The sequence below is a fragment of the Felis catus genome, chromosome D2, assembly GCF_018350175.1.
Source record: "Felis catus isolate Fca126 chromosome D2, F.catus_Fca126_mat1.0, whole genome shotgun sequence".
Taxonomy (NCBI): Eukaryota; Metazoa; Chordata; class Mammalia; order Carnivora; family Felidae; genus Felis; species Felis catus.
This window is the reverse complement of record NC_058378.1, coordinates 9696595-9712345: the sequence shown is the minus strand read 5'-3', so window position 1 is coordinate 9712345 and position 15751 is coordinate 9696595. Positions and strand designations below refer to the sequence as shown.

Genomic DNA, 15751 nt, shown 5'->3' with positions numbered 1-15751 from the left:
CCTGAGCTGGATGCTTAACCAACTGAGCCACCCAGGCCCCTTTCTGTGCCACTCTAAGTAAGGTTGTAGGTACTTGTATCTTCTATCACTATCTATGAAGACATTCAAAAATATCTTGGCCCTGGAAAGAGTCGGAGGGATGAGATGACATTTCCGTTGCTTCATTTTTCATTCAGAGCTTCCAATATTTCTGTACTTATGAGCCACAATCAAGAGTTGGACACTTAACCAACTGAGCCACCTAGATGCCCCATTTACTTAACTTTTTAACCCTCAGTTTTCTCAACTGTCAACTGGGAAGGAAAATATAAAGTATTGAAAGAGAGGATTTAAAGACAGAACACATAGAAACCTCTCAATACGATGCTTGGCTTACCTCGAGCATCTGAAAACATTAACAATTTTCATTGTAACTGTAATTTTTGAGTATCCTTCTGTTATCTATACGTTTCATACTCATCTGGAAATATCTGAGTTTCTGTATGCTTCCATTTGAGCTGACGAGCTTTGTTTTGAAAGCTCCAATTGTATCCTTCAGTTTAATGGAAAATATAGAACAAATGATGTCAGAAATCTACAAAATGCCAAATGAGGACCTTGTCTAATGCTGTGGATTTTCAATGTGGTGTTTTGTCTATTGGCAAGCCAAATCAAAGTTCCGTGATGAGTACTATGATTTCATATTTCTGAGGAACAAAAATAAATATTGAGGGCTGTGAGGCTTACAGATAAAAGGAACCCCAGTACTTGTCAGGACAGAGGGCAAGACATCTGCAGCACAGAGGTGCTTGGTTTACTAATGAAAAAATGATACATGTCTTCTTACCTTTGTAGCTTTGTGAAAAATGCTCACCATAAAATTATCTACTTGGGAATGCCCTTGATAAATATAAGAAAAGTACAGTTGTTTGAGAAAGAGATTATAAAGAGTGGGTTTGAATACAACAGCTTCTCATGTGGACCCAACCCAAGTGACTGGTGAAGCTGTTTTCTCACTTGCCCCTGCCGTTGACAGAAATTGCTTCTCATTCGATACATTTGTGGGGGACAACTAAGGTCCGTTATGCTCTCCTTGTGTTTTGTCCAGGAAATTACATATTACAATGGTAGTTGAATATTAGGGTCTCAGAAATAAACCTGTTCTCAGGAAGCTTGCATTGTATTTGGGAAAAGAAAAAAAAAAGAGAAAAGAAAAGTAAGAAACTATATAAGGAAAGAGTAGCATATATCGTATGTTGGGTGGTGATACATCTATGGAGAAAAATAAAGCTGAGAAGCCATTGGGTTTAAGAAGACAAGACCTACCATAGACTGTGACTGTTTTTCCAGGCACATTCAAGCCATTGGATCCAAAGGCCCATATTTTTAAGATGCCTGGCTGGGTATAGGGATGTTCTCTGTGGCTGGAAAGCAAAGCTAAATGCATGATTCAGACTCTATTGTTATGGTTCTAACTAACACAATAAGCTGCAGATAAAAAGAAATAGAGTAAAACCTTGGATTGTCAGTAACTTGTTCTGTGAGTATTCTGTAAGATGAGCAAACATTTTTAATAAATTTTAACTTGAGGGGCGCCTGGGTGGCTCAGTCAGTTGAGCGTCCGACTTCAGCTCAGGTCATGATCTCACCACTCGTGAGTTCGAGCCCCGCGTCAGGCTCTGTGCTGACAGCTCAGAGCCTGGAGCCTGCTTCCGATTCTGTGTCCTGCTCTCTGCCCCTCCCTCACTGTTGCTCTGTCTCTCTTTCTCTCAAGAATAAATAAAACATTAAAAAATAAAAAAAATAAAAAATAAATTTTAACTTGACAAATGGGCAGTGTCTTGCAATACGAGTCATACGTGACTCTGAACGTCACATGATCACAGCTGAGTCAATGGTTTTTGAAATTCACTTTGATAGACAAGTGCTCTGGATGACAAGCCTGTTTCCAGAACGAAGTATGCTAGAAAACCAAGGTTTTACCGTATGTTGCTTTCCAAACAGAAGTCCCTACTATGTTGGTACTAAACCAATATATTTAAAAGCATAGTATTTAAAATTAAACTGGAAGGAAAATAAATAAGGTGTAGCAGAATAATTAAAATAATAAGGCATACATATTATGTCTAAATTACATAAGGTATCATAAATATACAAGCCTTAAAATTCAAAGGGTTTTATTCTTGAATGTATTTAAAGGAATTTCCAAATTTTTCAAACCCTTGATTTAGACAATGACTGCTTTTAGTCTGCATTGTTATTATTTTATTTTACTTTATTTTATTATTTTATTTTATTTATTTTTTTTATAAGGTCCTCATCACATAGAGTCAGAAATTACTTGGTACTGTTCTGGAAATAAAGACCACAGACTCAAAAATTTTTAACATAATTTAACAGAAATTAACATAATATTATATATTAACTAAACTTCAAAAACATATGTAAAATAAAATAAAATAAAATAAAATAAAATAAAATAAAACAACAAAAATGAAGTGAGGTGAAGTGAAGTGAAGTGAAGTGAAATGAAGTGAAATAAAGAGACCCTGCAGATAATCTTCATGCAAGAGGAAGAAATGGGAGAAGTGCCATCAAAGTCTTCTGGCTATTTGGTACTTTGGGTATATGGGCCTTATTTATACCCTTTATGCAGAAATGGCACATTATGTTCAACAGAGCTGTCAAGAATTTCTTTAAAAGAATTGTTTTCCCAGGGCGCCTGGGTGGCTCAGTCAGTTAAACGTCCGACATCGGCTCAGGTCATGATCTCACAGTTGGTGAGTTCGAGCCACGCATCAGGCTCTGTGCTGACAGCTCAGAGCCTGGAGCCTGCTTCAGCTTTTGTGTCTCCTTCTCTCTCTGCCCCTCCCCTGCTCACGCTGTCTCTGTCTCTGTCTCTCAAAAATAAATAAATGTGAAAAGAATGGTTTTCCCTGCAGTTAGATGTCTTTCCCCTGTGATTAGATGTTCTTCCTCTTGCTAAGTGTCAGGATTTCAGGATTTCTTGTAGCACAGGAGAGCTTTAGAGACAGGGGATTTGGTGATGTTGGCCATTGACTAGAGGTGTGGTGGTGGTATTTCCAAAGAACCAGGATGACGTTTATCACCTGGAGTCTGGGGTCTCCCCCGACCAAATGTAAAAGAAAAATCAACTACTTTTTTTTTAATGTTTATTTTTGAGAGACACACATGCACGGGTGCACACACACACACACACACACACACACACACACACACAGAGTGTGAGTGGGGGAGGGACAGAGAGAGAGAGAGAGCAGGGGAGGGGCAGAGAGAGAGGGAGACACAGAATCTGAAGCGGGCTCCAGGCTCTGAGCTGTCAGCACAAAGCCCGATGCAGGGCTTGAATTTATTAACCGACAGATAGTGACCTGAGCCACAGTGGGCACTTAATCGACTTAGCCACCCAGGTGCCCCTCAAGTACTTTTTAAACAATAACCTTTACACCTCCAGTTATTTCAGACCCACCGTGTATTTGGACTTACACAAGGAGAGTCTTCCTGACCGGACGGCTGACATCCCAGGACAGGGAGGGGCTTGCCAGGGGGATGGGGCAGCTTTCTAGCAGGAGGAAAGACTTTCATGTAATATCCCATTTTACTTGGCCAAATTCTGCTGGTCTGTAACATAGTAAGTTACACGCAGAACAGAAGTTTCTTGGAAGTAGGTAGAGCCTTAAAAAAGAATAAGTCTTTTGAATGGACTGAGGTTACTAGAAGAGAATGTAATGGACTACGAGAACAGAAAATATTAATTTTCTTCTCTCTGTTTCTGCAAGTACCTTAAATGTTTTTTATTACATGAGTTGAATCTTTTCTATTTCCCGTTAATTCCATAAGATAGTCATAATTAAAACTAAGAAAGAAATAAAGCTTACCAAGGAAAAAAATCATTGTATTAGTTTCCCTTCATTTTTCTACTTACTCAGATTATGATATAATATGGATGAAAATAAACTGTCTTTGAAAGTGTCTGTAAGAATCTATTTAATCTTCTTAAACTTCTCTATACCCTGTGGACAGGAACCTTTCCCTAGAATATAGATATTTTTTATATTTGGTTTAGTTTTTTAAATTTTCTTTAAACATTTATTTATTTTTGAGACAGAGAGACAGAGCACGAGTTGGAGAAGGGCAGAGAGAGGGAGACGCAGAAGCTGAAGCAGGCTCCAGGCTCTGAGCTGTCGGCACAGAGCCCAACGTGAGGCTCGAGCCCATGAGCCTTGAGATCATGACATGAGTCGAAGTTGGACTCCTGTCATGTCATGAAGCTTAACCGACTGAGCCACTCAGGTGCCCCTATATATTTCATTTATTTTCCATGTTCTTTCCCCCCTCTGTTCTCTCTTGGGCATGGGCTTCTAACCCCCATTTTTCAGTCATAACTGAACCATTGATGCTCACTGGGGAGAAGCTCTGCAGTGTTAAGGAGAGATCTCTGCCTGAACTTGCCATCCTTGATCAAAGCCAGTGAAATCTTTTCATGTTAGGGGATGGATTTCCTACCAAACTCCATTCAGAAGTCATTTGTAACCAATGAAACTAGTGGTTGGTTTCAACTCAAGGTTAGATCTTGTATGGTCTTTTCTCTTCTTCATTTCTGCTTTGGGCAATTCTTCTCTGTGTTTATATATTATTGATCCTTTCTTATTCTATATTCCTTCACAGAAAAAAATTCTGTACACTTCCCCCAAAAAGATCTAAGGTGATTTCCAAAAATACTTGAACTACAACACAATAAAATTAAATGAAGTTGTTAAGGGAAGTAAAGATAGAAAAATAAATTAGCAAAACGGGCAATAAGTCAACATCAATTTGGCTGTGCTTAAAAGTGATGGGATAGAGGGGCGCCTGGGTGGCGCAGTCGGTTAAGCGTCTGACTTCAGCCAGGTCACGATCTCGCGGTCTGTGAGTTCGAGCCCCGCGTCGGGCTCTGGGCTGATGGCTCAGACCCTGGAGCCTGTTTCCGATTCTGTGTCACCCTCTCTCTCTGCCCGTTCATGCTCTGTCTCTCTCTGTCCCAAAAATAAATAAACGTTGAAAAAAAAAAAAGTGATGGGATAGAAATGGGATTATAGTCTCTCATCAGTCGACACACAAAGGAAAATATAAAGTAGAATGCAGTGGTCTTTGGGTTAAAGAAGACTCATAGAAAGAGTGTAGTCATCCCCGTGTGGCAGAGAGGACTTTCATGGTTCCATATGCAGAGACATCGTGTCATGTGATGAGTAGTATCTGTGATACTGATAGTAAGGACAAAAATGAAATTCATTGCTCTGTTTCTTTTTTTTAAGTTCATTTGTTTATTTTGAGCGAGAGAGAGAGAGAAAGAGAGAGCAAGCAAGTGGGGGAGGGAGAGAGAGAGAGGGAGACACAGAATCCAAAGCAGGTTCCGGGCTCTGAGCTGTCAGCACAGAGCCCGACACAGGGCGTGAACCCATGAACCACGAGATTGTGACCTGAGCCAAAGTCGGATGCTTAACCAACTGAGCCACCCCGGCGCCCCTGTCGCTTTTTTTTTTTTTTAATTTTTGTTTTCAACGTTTATTTATTTTTGGGACAGAGAGAGACAGAGCATGAACGGGGGAGGGGCAGAGAGAGAGGGAGACACAGAATCGGAAGCAGGCTCCAGGCTCTGAGCCATCAGCCCAGAGCCCGACGCGGGGCTCGAACCCACGGACCGCGAGATCGTGACCTGGCTGAAGTCGGACGCTTAACCGACTGTGCCACCCAGGCGCCCCCCTGTCGCTTTTTAAAACAAAGTACACTGTGGGAGGATTGGCTTCCTTCACCCTGTGGTACTTCCTTTACTTCTATGCTCCTCTTGTCTTGTGTATGTTAAATGCAGATTCTCTGCAAGCAAACCTTAGCGAATGTGCTTGTCTCCATAAACACATAGTAAATAATACAATTCCCTTGACAAAGTGAGCTCTTCAGGTGGTATTTCTGGTTGATTTGCGGTGTGGTTCCATCCAGCACTTGCAAACATACACCCTTTGCCCAGGAAGGTAACTGATACTATTTTCTGCCCCTCTTCCGTCCCCCACTCCCGACTGCTGCCAAGACCCCACCCACGTATGACACCTCCTCCTGTCTCCTCTGGGGACATCTTCTTGGATGACACCTTGACTTCATTTTTTTTTTTTTTTTGTCATCTTGCTTCCTGCAAGTTCTTTCTCCTCCACATTCTCGATTCTCTCCCATTTTCAAAAGTTGAATAAGTCAGGAAAAAAAGAACCTTATGTTGAACCTGCCTTTTGGCCTCTCCACCCTCAGGTAATACCACCTCTTTTCACAGATGAGTAGAAATTTTAATTTTCAAAATTGTGTTTGATGTAGCTATGAGTCGAACTTCTGTTTCTTGCGTGCATTTAAACAAGTAAATAATTGTGATTGGGGGTGGGGTGGGGAGAGGTTGTCCTGAAATGTGAAATGTATGAATGCTGAATTTGCTTCAAAGGGAAAACAAAGGGATTCAGGGGCATTTACTAAATTTGAGAACTGAGGGGCATTTATTTTATTTTGCTTCAAGCAGGTTTATGTGAGCAGAAGTGTTTATTGTGTGTTATACCACTGGGTAGGTAAATAATGTACATCTGGTAATACAAGAACCCATTTTTGTTACCCAAAGTTGATCTGTTTCAAAAGTTGTGATTCTGGAGCCCCTGGGTGGCTCGGTCTGTTGAGCATCCAACTTCGGCTCAGGTCATTATATCACAGTGCGTGGGTTCGAGCCCCGCATCGGGCTCTGTGCTGACAGCTCAGAGCCTGGAGCCTGCTTCGGGTTCTGTGTCTCCCTATCTCCCTGCCCCTCCCCCACTCACAGTCTATCTGTCTGTCTCCTTCTCTCTCTCAAAACTAAAGATTAAATTAAAAAAACATACAAACAAAAGTTGTAATTCTGAAATCCCATAGTTGTCAAAAGAAAACCGAAAAACTTTTCTCAATTTATGCTCTTGTGCCAAATCATAAATGCTTTTGTTTGGTTTTGTTTTTATAATACAATGCATCCCAGACTTTCATTTTGTACATTCACACTTTTACAGCTGCTTACAGGCTATGGGTAAAAATAACTTGACTACGAGTTCACTTTTCTGGCAGATTAAGATAGCAAAATAGATGATTGATTTTCAGCCACTCAGACATGCTCTAATTAGAGATAATTTTTAAATGTGTAAAATACTTTTAGATTAACTTTACATATAGTGTGTTTGACACCAAAAATGGTTTTGCTAGCTTTTGAATTTATATTTCAAGTTTAGTTGACAGCTATTTCTCCAGCTTCCTTCCTTGATAGTTATATTTTACTAGCATAGTGTTTTGAAATTCCAGACGACGAACGAAACTTACTCTTTTCAGACATTTTATGGAATCGGTCATAGACAGTGTTACGTCTCTTCGACTTCAGGTTGACAAAATTAATTTTCTGATCGCCAGTCAGTAAATACATAATGAGAGGAATAGAGAAAATGTATGAGTCATGATTCCTAGAAAAAGCAGTTCACTTTTATGCAGCCAAAATACCTAACTCCCATTTTATATTATTCCGGACTATGTATAATGACTTCATTAACTGAACAGTGTAGTTCCCAGAGTGGAGACTATTCACACTGTAGTGATTGCAGTGATGAGATGAAATGATACCAACCTTGGGATGATATGTAACAGAGGATAGTAAGCAATTAGGAAGCAAATAAACAAATAGATAAGTAACGGCCCATTGTATTCGTGTGGCAATTTTGGGAGACTTTATTTTCCAACCAAAGTCAGAACTTGTTTCCACGTATAATCCAGTTTTCATAAATTTTGGGGTGTGCCCTGAGAGGCTTTCGTGACCACATCCATTCGGATTCTTCTTGTTCCTCCTTGCCCGTTCCTTTGTTCTTTTCCTGGACCTGTGCTTCTCTGCTCTGTGATTCTGTGCGAGCACCCGAGCAGAGCTTTCTGAATCTGTCACTGTCACATTTATCTTTCTTAAATACTGCTTCCACGATGACTCTTCTCTGAAAATGTAAGTTTAGCTCTTACCTGTCTGCTCTTAGAGCTAGAATCTAAAAACCCGTGTGTCTTCCTTCCCCACTTGTCACTGGCATGCATTCTCTCTTTCCGTCTGACTTGTCTTCCTCTCGTGCTGGACTTCACTTCCCAGTCCTGTGAACTCATTCCTTCCCTGCTTCCCTCATTTCTCCCTCTGCCCGGAACGTGCTCTTTTTCATCCCCAAAGCTGTGCGATGCTTTTAGCGGCATGCTTGCGGTTGGGGTTTGTTTCTGGGTGTGATGGATTAAAGATGACCACAAGTTATTGCGCATTCTTCCTGCCGAGATGTGATGACCGTGTCCCCTACCCCTGAACATGGGCAGGTCCTGGACTGTTCTGACTAACACAGAATGTCAGGAGGGACACTGTTGATTTCCATTCCTGAGGCTCAAGAGATCGGCAGCTTATACTTCCTTTCTCCTGGAGCACTCACTGTCCACTCCCCCAGCCTCTATTTAAAAAGTCTGACTACCCTAGGTGGTCCTGTTTCCTTTTACTAAAGAAGTGACTGTAAGGGTACCTGGGTGGCTCAGTTGGTTAAGCATTCGACTCTTGATTTGCGGCTCAGGTCACGATCTTGAAGTTTCTGAGTTTGAGCTCCATGTCGGGCTCTGTGCTGACAGTGCAGAGTCAGCTTGGGAATCTCTCTCTCTCTCTCCCCCTCTCCCTCTCTCTCTCCCCCTCTCCCTCCCTCTCTGCCCCTCCCCTGTGTGCGTGCTCTCTCTTTTTCTAAAGTAAATAAATAAACATAAAAAAAAATAAGTGACTATAATGGGTTCCTGACTCTAACTTATGTTTATATTTGAGACTTTCCCCGAAACAGTGGTCTCCAAAGTACAAAAGACAATCTACTTAGGTGTAGGAAGTAAATATTATCATTTGCATTACTATGTTTTTTTTTTGTAGCATATTTTTAAATTTCCCTTAGGTGCATCATTTCTATTTTAGTGACATTATAATGTGTAATACATGGTTGTGATTTATGTATAAATATACACCTATTTGAGGCATGTGCATAAATATTTTTTAGTGAAAAAGTTGAATTGTTAACAAGATCAAAGTCTATGAATCTGTAAACATCAAAATCATCTTTGGGGCACCTGGGTGGCTCAGTTGGGTAAGTGTCTGACTTCAGCCCAGGTCATGATTTCACGGTTTGTGGGTTCAAGCCCCATGTCGGGCTCTGTGCTGACAGCTCAGAGCCTGAAGCTGCTTTGGATTCTGTGTCTCCCTCTCTGCCTGCCCCTCCCCAGCTTGTGCTCTGTCTCTCCATCTCTCAAAAATAAATAAATGTTAAAAAAATTTTTTTAATCATCTTTAACCTATGTGTGTATACGCATACTAGTGTTTCCTAAAAGAAGAGCAATAATTAACAGCTGATGTAGCGTTGCAAGTCCCTGAAAGGGAGAACGCACAAATAAAAGGCAGTGAGCCAAGGCCTCTCCTTGCAGAATTCCAAAGTTATGCCTCTAATTTGATTTATTCCCCCAGAATCGAATTCAGTTTCTTTTTAGGTGCCTACAAAATTTTTCTCCACGAATGTTTCGTAATAGTATCGAAGCCTATAAACGGAGAGGTGGTGTTTTCCAAGTTTTCTTTATTTATACAGTGACTGCTCAATCCTTAACACCCGCGATAAGCCAGTGCAGCTCTGTGCTGCTGTGTGCCGACCTTCCAGAATTGGGGAAGGGGTGGCCCCGTCTCTCAGTTCACAGTGCGTTAGTGAAAGCTGTGCTCTGGGCTTTCTGGAGAGAAGTGACGTAACAAAAAGAACCTTGCAGGCTTACGGGATGCCATCAAGAAAAGCAAAACTCTGGACATGACCTAAGACATCTGTAGGCCAGGGAGTTGTTCATTCTGGCTACGGCGCAGGGTATGTGTAAGAGGAAATGGGCCGTTGGATGGGCGAGGTGTAGTATCAGGTCTCGAATGATAGGCGAGGGGTTTAAATATTCCTCCGCGGCTGAGGAAAGTAGCTTTTGACGCAGGCAAGCAGGCGGTTGAGCAGGATGGCATTGACGGTGCTGTGCTCGTCAGGTTCCTTCCGTGGACTTCTTGCCTGTGTTTGCCGTTCGTATGCAGCACTGCGCTTGCGTTTGCTTCCACAGCTAAGCCAGGAGGTGTGTACGGTCAAGGGTCACTTTCGATTCTTCTGGGTCCCCGCTGCCTCGGGGAGGCGCAGCGAACTTAGATTCCGGTAACGCCCCGTCGTCCTGCGTAATTGCAAACTTCCCATCTGGGTGCTGAGATACGTTTCTGAGAAAAAGGGGTCTGAATTTCCAGTATCAGTTTTGTATTATGTAGTAGTTATTACTGTAAATTGCAAGTTGCGATTCTACTCCAGTCGTTTGGGTTCACGTACATCTAAGATGGACAGGAGGATGCTATCATCTGTGCTAATAACCGGGTGGAGAAACCGGACGCAGGCGGTTTCTATCAGCTTCTCATGGTCACTAACGGGAGCAGGTGCAGGCCTGAGACTAATGTTCAGATGTTTGGGTCTTTTTCTGTGCCTCTCCTAGTCTCTCTAGAAGGTATTTACAATCCTTGGAGAAAGAGTAATGCAGTTTTTAAGGTACTAAACAAGTGTTTTATTGTTGACCTCTTTAAATAGGTGATTAAGTATACCGAATCTTTTCCTCTGGTTATTCCTTTTTTTTTTTTCTTCAACACAGTACACTTAGCAATTAAGAAAGTGACCGCGTCACGTTGAACACTACATCCCTCGGGACTTGAAACACAGATTTCATGCTTAGATGTGCATGCTTGTTTTCCTTTTGTTTTTTAAAAAGTTCTCTGTGATGAACAGTTTCCAATGATGGGTGAATGAGTTTAAATGCCTTTAGATCTTAAGAGAGCACAGACAGTAAGAAAAAAAATATCTGGAGGCATTGAATATATTCTACAAGTTTTACCTGTTGGCTTCATTTTAAAGTATGCAGCTATTGTGCTAATATTGAATAGCACGTGACACCTTTGCTGAGATAGGTTATTGCTTGGGTTGAAGAGAATTATGATTAATGACATACTCTTGCTTAGTGGGTTGGCTCACTTTTATTTTCTGTATTTCCCAGAATGCCATCCTTAAAATAGAACTCATCATTTTCTCCACCAATGTTTCCTACCCCCTCCCAACTTTATTCCAAGATGAAAAGATGACAAAATGTGATCATTTGTCTCCTCGAAGTCTGAGGGTGTTAAAGAGTTCTGAGTGGTAAAACAGATGGAATTGTGCTAAAAAGCACATGGCCCCTTATAATTTTTTCTTTAAAAAGATCCAAAGCTTAGGCTTAGTAATAGAATATACTTTGCTATTCTTGAGTAACACATAAAGAAATCTTTGCTTCTCCCTATTCTGACTCACTGCTCTTTTCCCAGAGTGCAAAATGTCCATTTTGGATCAGTCATTGAGAAATGCTGATTTAATAGACTTCCAGAGGGGCGCCTGGGTGGCGCAGTCGGTTAAGCGTCCGACTTCAGCCAGGTCACGATCTCGCGGTCCGTGAGTTCGAGCCCCGCGTCGGGCTCTGGGCTGATGGCTCGGAGCCTGGAGCCTGTTTCCGATTCTGTGTCTCCCTCTCTCTCTGCCCCTCCCCCGTTCATGCTCTGTCTCTCTCTGTCCCAAAAATAAAAAAAATAAACGTTGAAAAAAAAATTAAAAAAAAAAAAAAAAAATAGACTTCCAGAAAAGGCTGACCACGGTGGGTAACTCTATGGATACGGGAAATAAAGTATATCAAATTATAAGATTATTACCAAATTTTCTTCTGACTTTGGTGACCAAGAGAAGTCTTCAGATGCTTTTACCCCTGCAATGTCTTTTTACCATTACATAAACGTTAAATATGTATTTTTCTATAAATAGTGACTCAGTGATGAACTTATTTTAAAGTATGGTTTTTCTCTTTTGTAAATTAAATTCGTTGAAGTTCATGTCTGGTATGATGGTTTTGGCAAACGTGAAAGTGATAGGTGCCAATTCTATACGATTGAAATTTCCTGTTTTCGGAGGAATTTTTGTCAACTCCTAGAAACCGCACTGCGGTCTTTACATGAGGATCTTTAAATTCCTTGCTTTAGGTGGTGCACTCAGCTATTTGAAACACAGCCATCTTAGTATTTAGCATTTGACGTACTGAAATTAGAAACAGGAGAATTGGACATCATTCCTATGACTTTATCTTAGAATTTAGTGCCAGATATGTTTTAAGCGATTAATGTGTAATGACAATATATTCTCATGTACAAAATACATTGAAACAGGCCTTCAGACACAGATCTCAAATAAGGAAACTCAAGTAGCTACTGTGTGGCTCCTAGAGTTCAGTCTCTTAGCCACTTTTTTTTTAATATGAAATTTATTGTCAAATTGGTTTCCATACAACACCCAGTGCTCATCCCAACAGGTGCCTCCTCAATATCCGTCACCCACCCTTACCTCCCTCCCACCCCCCGTCAACTTTCAGTTTATTCTCAGTTTTTAAGAGACTCTTATGGTTTGCCCCCCTCTCTAACTTTTTTCCCCCTTTCCCTCCCCCATGGTCTTCTGTTAAGTTTCTCAGGATACACATAAAAGTGAAAACATATGGTATCTGTCTTTCTCTGTATGACTTATTTCACTTGCATAACACTCTCCAGTTCCATCCACGTTGCTACAAAAGGCCAGATTTCATTCTTTCTCATTGCCACATAGTATTCCATTGTATATATAACCCACAACTTCTTTATCCATTCATCGGTTGATGGACATTTAGGCTCTTTCCATAATTTGGCTACTGTTGAAAGTGCTGCTATCAACATTGGGGTACATGTGCCCCTATGCATCAGCACTCCCATATTCCTTGGGTAAATTCCTAGCAGTGCTATTGCTGGGTTATAGGGTAGATCTATTGTTAATTTTTTGAGGGACTTCCACATTGTTTTCCAGAGCGGCTACACCAGTTTGTATTCCCACCAACGGTACAAGAGGGTTCCCGTTTCTTCACATCCTAGCCAGCATCTATTGTCTCCTTATTTGTTCATTTTAGCCACTCTGACTGGCGTGAGGTGATATCTCAATGTGGTTTTGATTTGTATTTCCCTGATGAGAAGTGATGTTGAACATCTTTTCATGTGCCTGTTGGCCACCTAGATGTCTTCTTTAGAGAAGTGTCTATTCATTTTTTCTGCCCATTTCTTCACTGGATTATTTGTTTTTCGGGTGTGGAGTTTGGTGAGCTCTTTATAGATTTTGGATACTAGCCCTTTGTCCGATATGTCATTTGCAAATATCTTTTCCCATTCCGTCGGTTGCCTTTTAGTTTTGTTGATTGTTTCCTTTGCAGTGCAGAAGCTTTTTATCTTCATGAGGTCCCAATAGTTCATTTTTGCTTTTAAGTCCCTTGCCTTTGGGGATGTGTCTTAGCCACTTTAAGAAAGAAATGGCCAGAAGACAAAATGAAGCAGGAGATAACTGTATACAAGTCCAGGAAATTCATTAACAGACCATTATTAGTAAATGATGTCATCTAACTACCATATTCCTACAGAAGGAAAAGTTATTCTGGGATCATAAAAGCCAAGATGAGTAAGGGAAGACCAGAGGTTGTTAATTCCTATGAAAGTCAGGCGTGATAAGAAATAGAAATTAGACTCAGAGTCAAAAGGCCTGAGTACTAGACAGTACTTCTCATTTATCTTACAGAGAAATCTGGGTAATTTATTCAGCCTGGGTCTCATGGTCTCCTTCCTTCAAACTAGCCTGTTTTGTAGCATTTCTGTGGAGGGTCAGACAGATACAGTATATGTTAAAGTGCTTTGCACTTTCCTGACTGTTTCTAGCTAAAACAGACGGTACCTTGGGTTCCGACCCGCTCCCTCCCATGCCTTGTGCATGCAGTTAATTCCGCCCATTTATTTGACATGTGTCTCTCTTTGTTAGACTGTACACTCTTCAAGGTCTATATCTGAATCATTTTGGTATCTGTAGCTCCTGACACAGTGAACATTCTTAATAAACGTATGAGTGAAGGAATAAGCATTATTTGCACAATCATGACTACATAAGCAAATCTTCAGCCTGGTTGCTAAGTAAATTTAGTGGATGTTCTGGATACAAACTCTGAGCACTTTCTTGGATTCCTTCGATGGCCTTCTTCTTTCCAAAAGCCCCACCTGTTCCTGGGACTGTGTCCACCCTCCCTTGTCAAGCTCCCTCTGTAGGCTGGAGTCTGAGGTGATACCCAGGGGCTGTGTGGCTCTTACACCACACCCACTGAGACTTACCTGTGCCAGTCACCCTGTGGAGGATTGAATAGTGGTGTCCACATTCTAACCCATGCTACCTGTGATTGTGACCTTATTTGGAAATAGCATCTTTGTGGATGTGATTTAGTTAAGGATCTTGAGATGAGATCATCTCTCTGAATTCATGATTGCTGTTCTTACATGAAAAGAGGAGGGACATTTGAGACACATAGACACAGAGAAGATGGTGATGTGCAGGTGCAGGCCCAGAATGGAGAAATACAGCTACAAGCCAAGGAATGCCAGGAGGTGCCAGCAGCCACCAAAAATTCAGAACAAAGTCTCCCTCAGGAACCAACCTGCCAGCATACCTTGATTTCTGACTTTTGGCCTCCAGAGCTGTGAGAGAATAAATTTCTGTTGTTTCAAGCCACACAGTTTACGGTAGTCGTTCACGGAAGCCCCAGAAAACTAAGAAACATCTCTCCATTCTGGTAGAGGAAATGTTACCCTATGGGCTTGGATCTGGATCCCAGAGTGGTCCTCAGGAAGCATCTCAGAAGTGTGGATGCATGACACCCGTATAGCTTGAGCCAGCTGGAAATAGGGGCAGCCAGTCAGAAAGTGCTCCCCTCTGTTCATCCTTTCTTGGAACATGCCACTATGCGGTTTCTTATTTCATGCTTTCCAGGGAAGCGCCTACCTATCACACTCCCCAAGCTACCTACAGCGTTTCCCCCCAGTTCATCGTGGAGGCCAGCACTGTAATAACATCACATGGCATTGTTTTGTGTTTTCACTTTGCCTCGCTTCCTTCCTTCCTCCCCATCACCTCCACAGAATTGCACCTCACAGAACAAAAGTATCAGTATTTTAATACTTGCTTCAGGCTCTGCTTTGTAAAAGACTTAGCTAAGACAGTGTGTGTATTAAGTTGAAGAATTACAACAAGGCTTTCATTTTTACTGAATTCACTTCCTGAAAACTTCTTGGTGAAATAGAATAGTTTTTAGCAGAAACAATCTTAGGGGCTGATTCCTCGCCTAGAATCAAATATATCATTTATATAAACAATAAGATTTCCTATAATTATATGTAAAGGCTATATGTTTTTAATTGTTTAAATAATCCTGTTTAGTTAGGATATAAACAGTCCTAAGAGGGGCACCTGGGTGGCTCAGTTGGTTAAGCATCCACCTTCGACTCAGGTCATGATCTCACGGTTTGGGGGTTTGAGCCCCGTGTCGGGCTCTGTGCTGACAGCTCAGAGCCTGGAACCTGCTTCGGATTCTGTGTCTCCCTCTCTCTCTTCCCCACCCCTGCTTGTGCTCTGTCTCTCTTTGTCTCTCAAAACTGAATAAATGTTAAATTTTTTTTTTAAATAGCCCTAAGAAATGGGCATAAATTCATGACCATGAATTATATGAGAGAACTCAATGACTCATTAATTGCACTTTGAAGAATTTCAAAATAACTTCTGCATTTACA

At 41.3% G+C, this 15751-nt stretch overlaps 1 protein-coding gene across 1 annotated transcript in view; it reads left to right on the top strand.

The window, feature by feature from the left end:
* The window catches only part of CHRM3 (cholinergic receptor muscarinic 3), a 522351-nt gene that overhangs the window by 63450 nt on the left and 443150 nt on the right, over positions 1–15751 (top strand). The gene's annotated exons all lie outside the window — the stretch shown is intronic.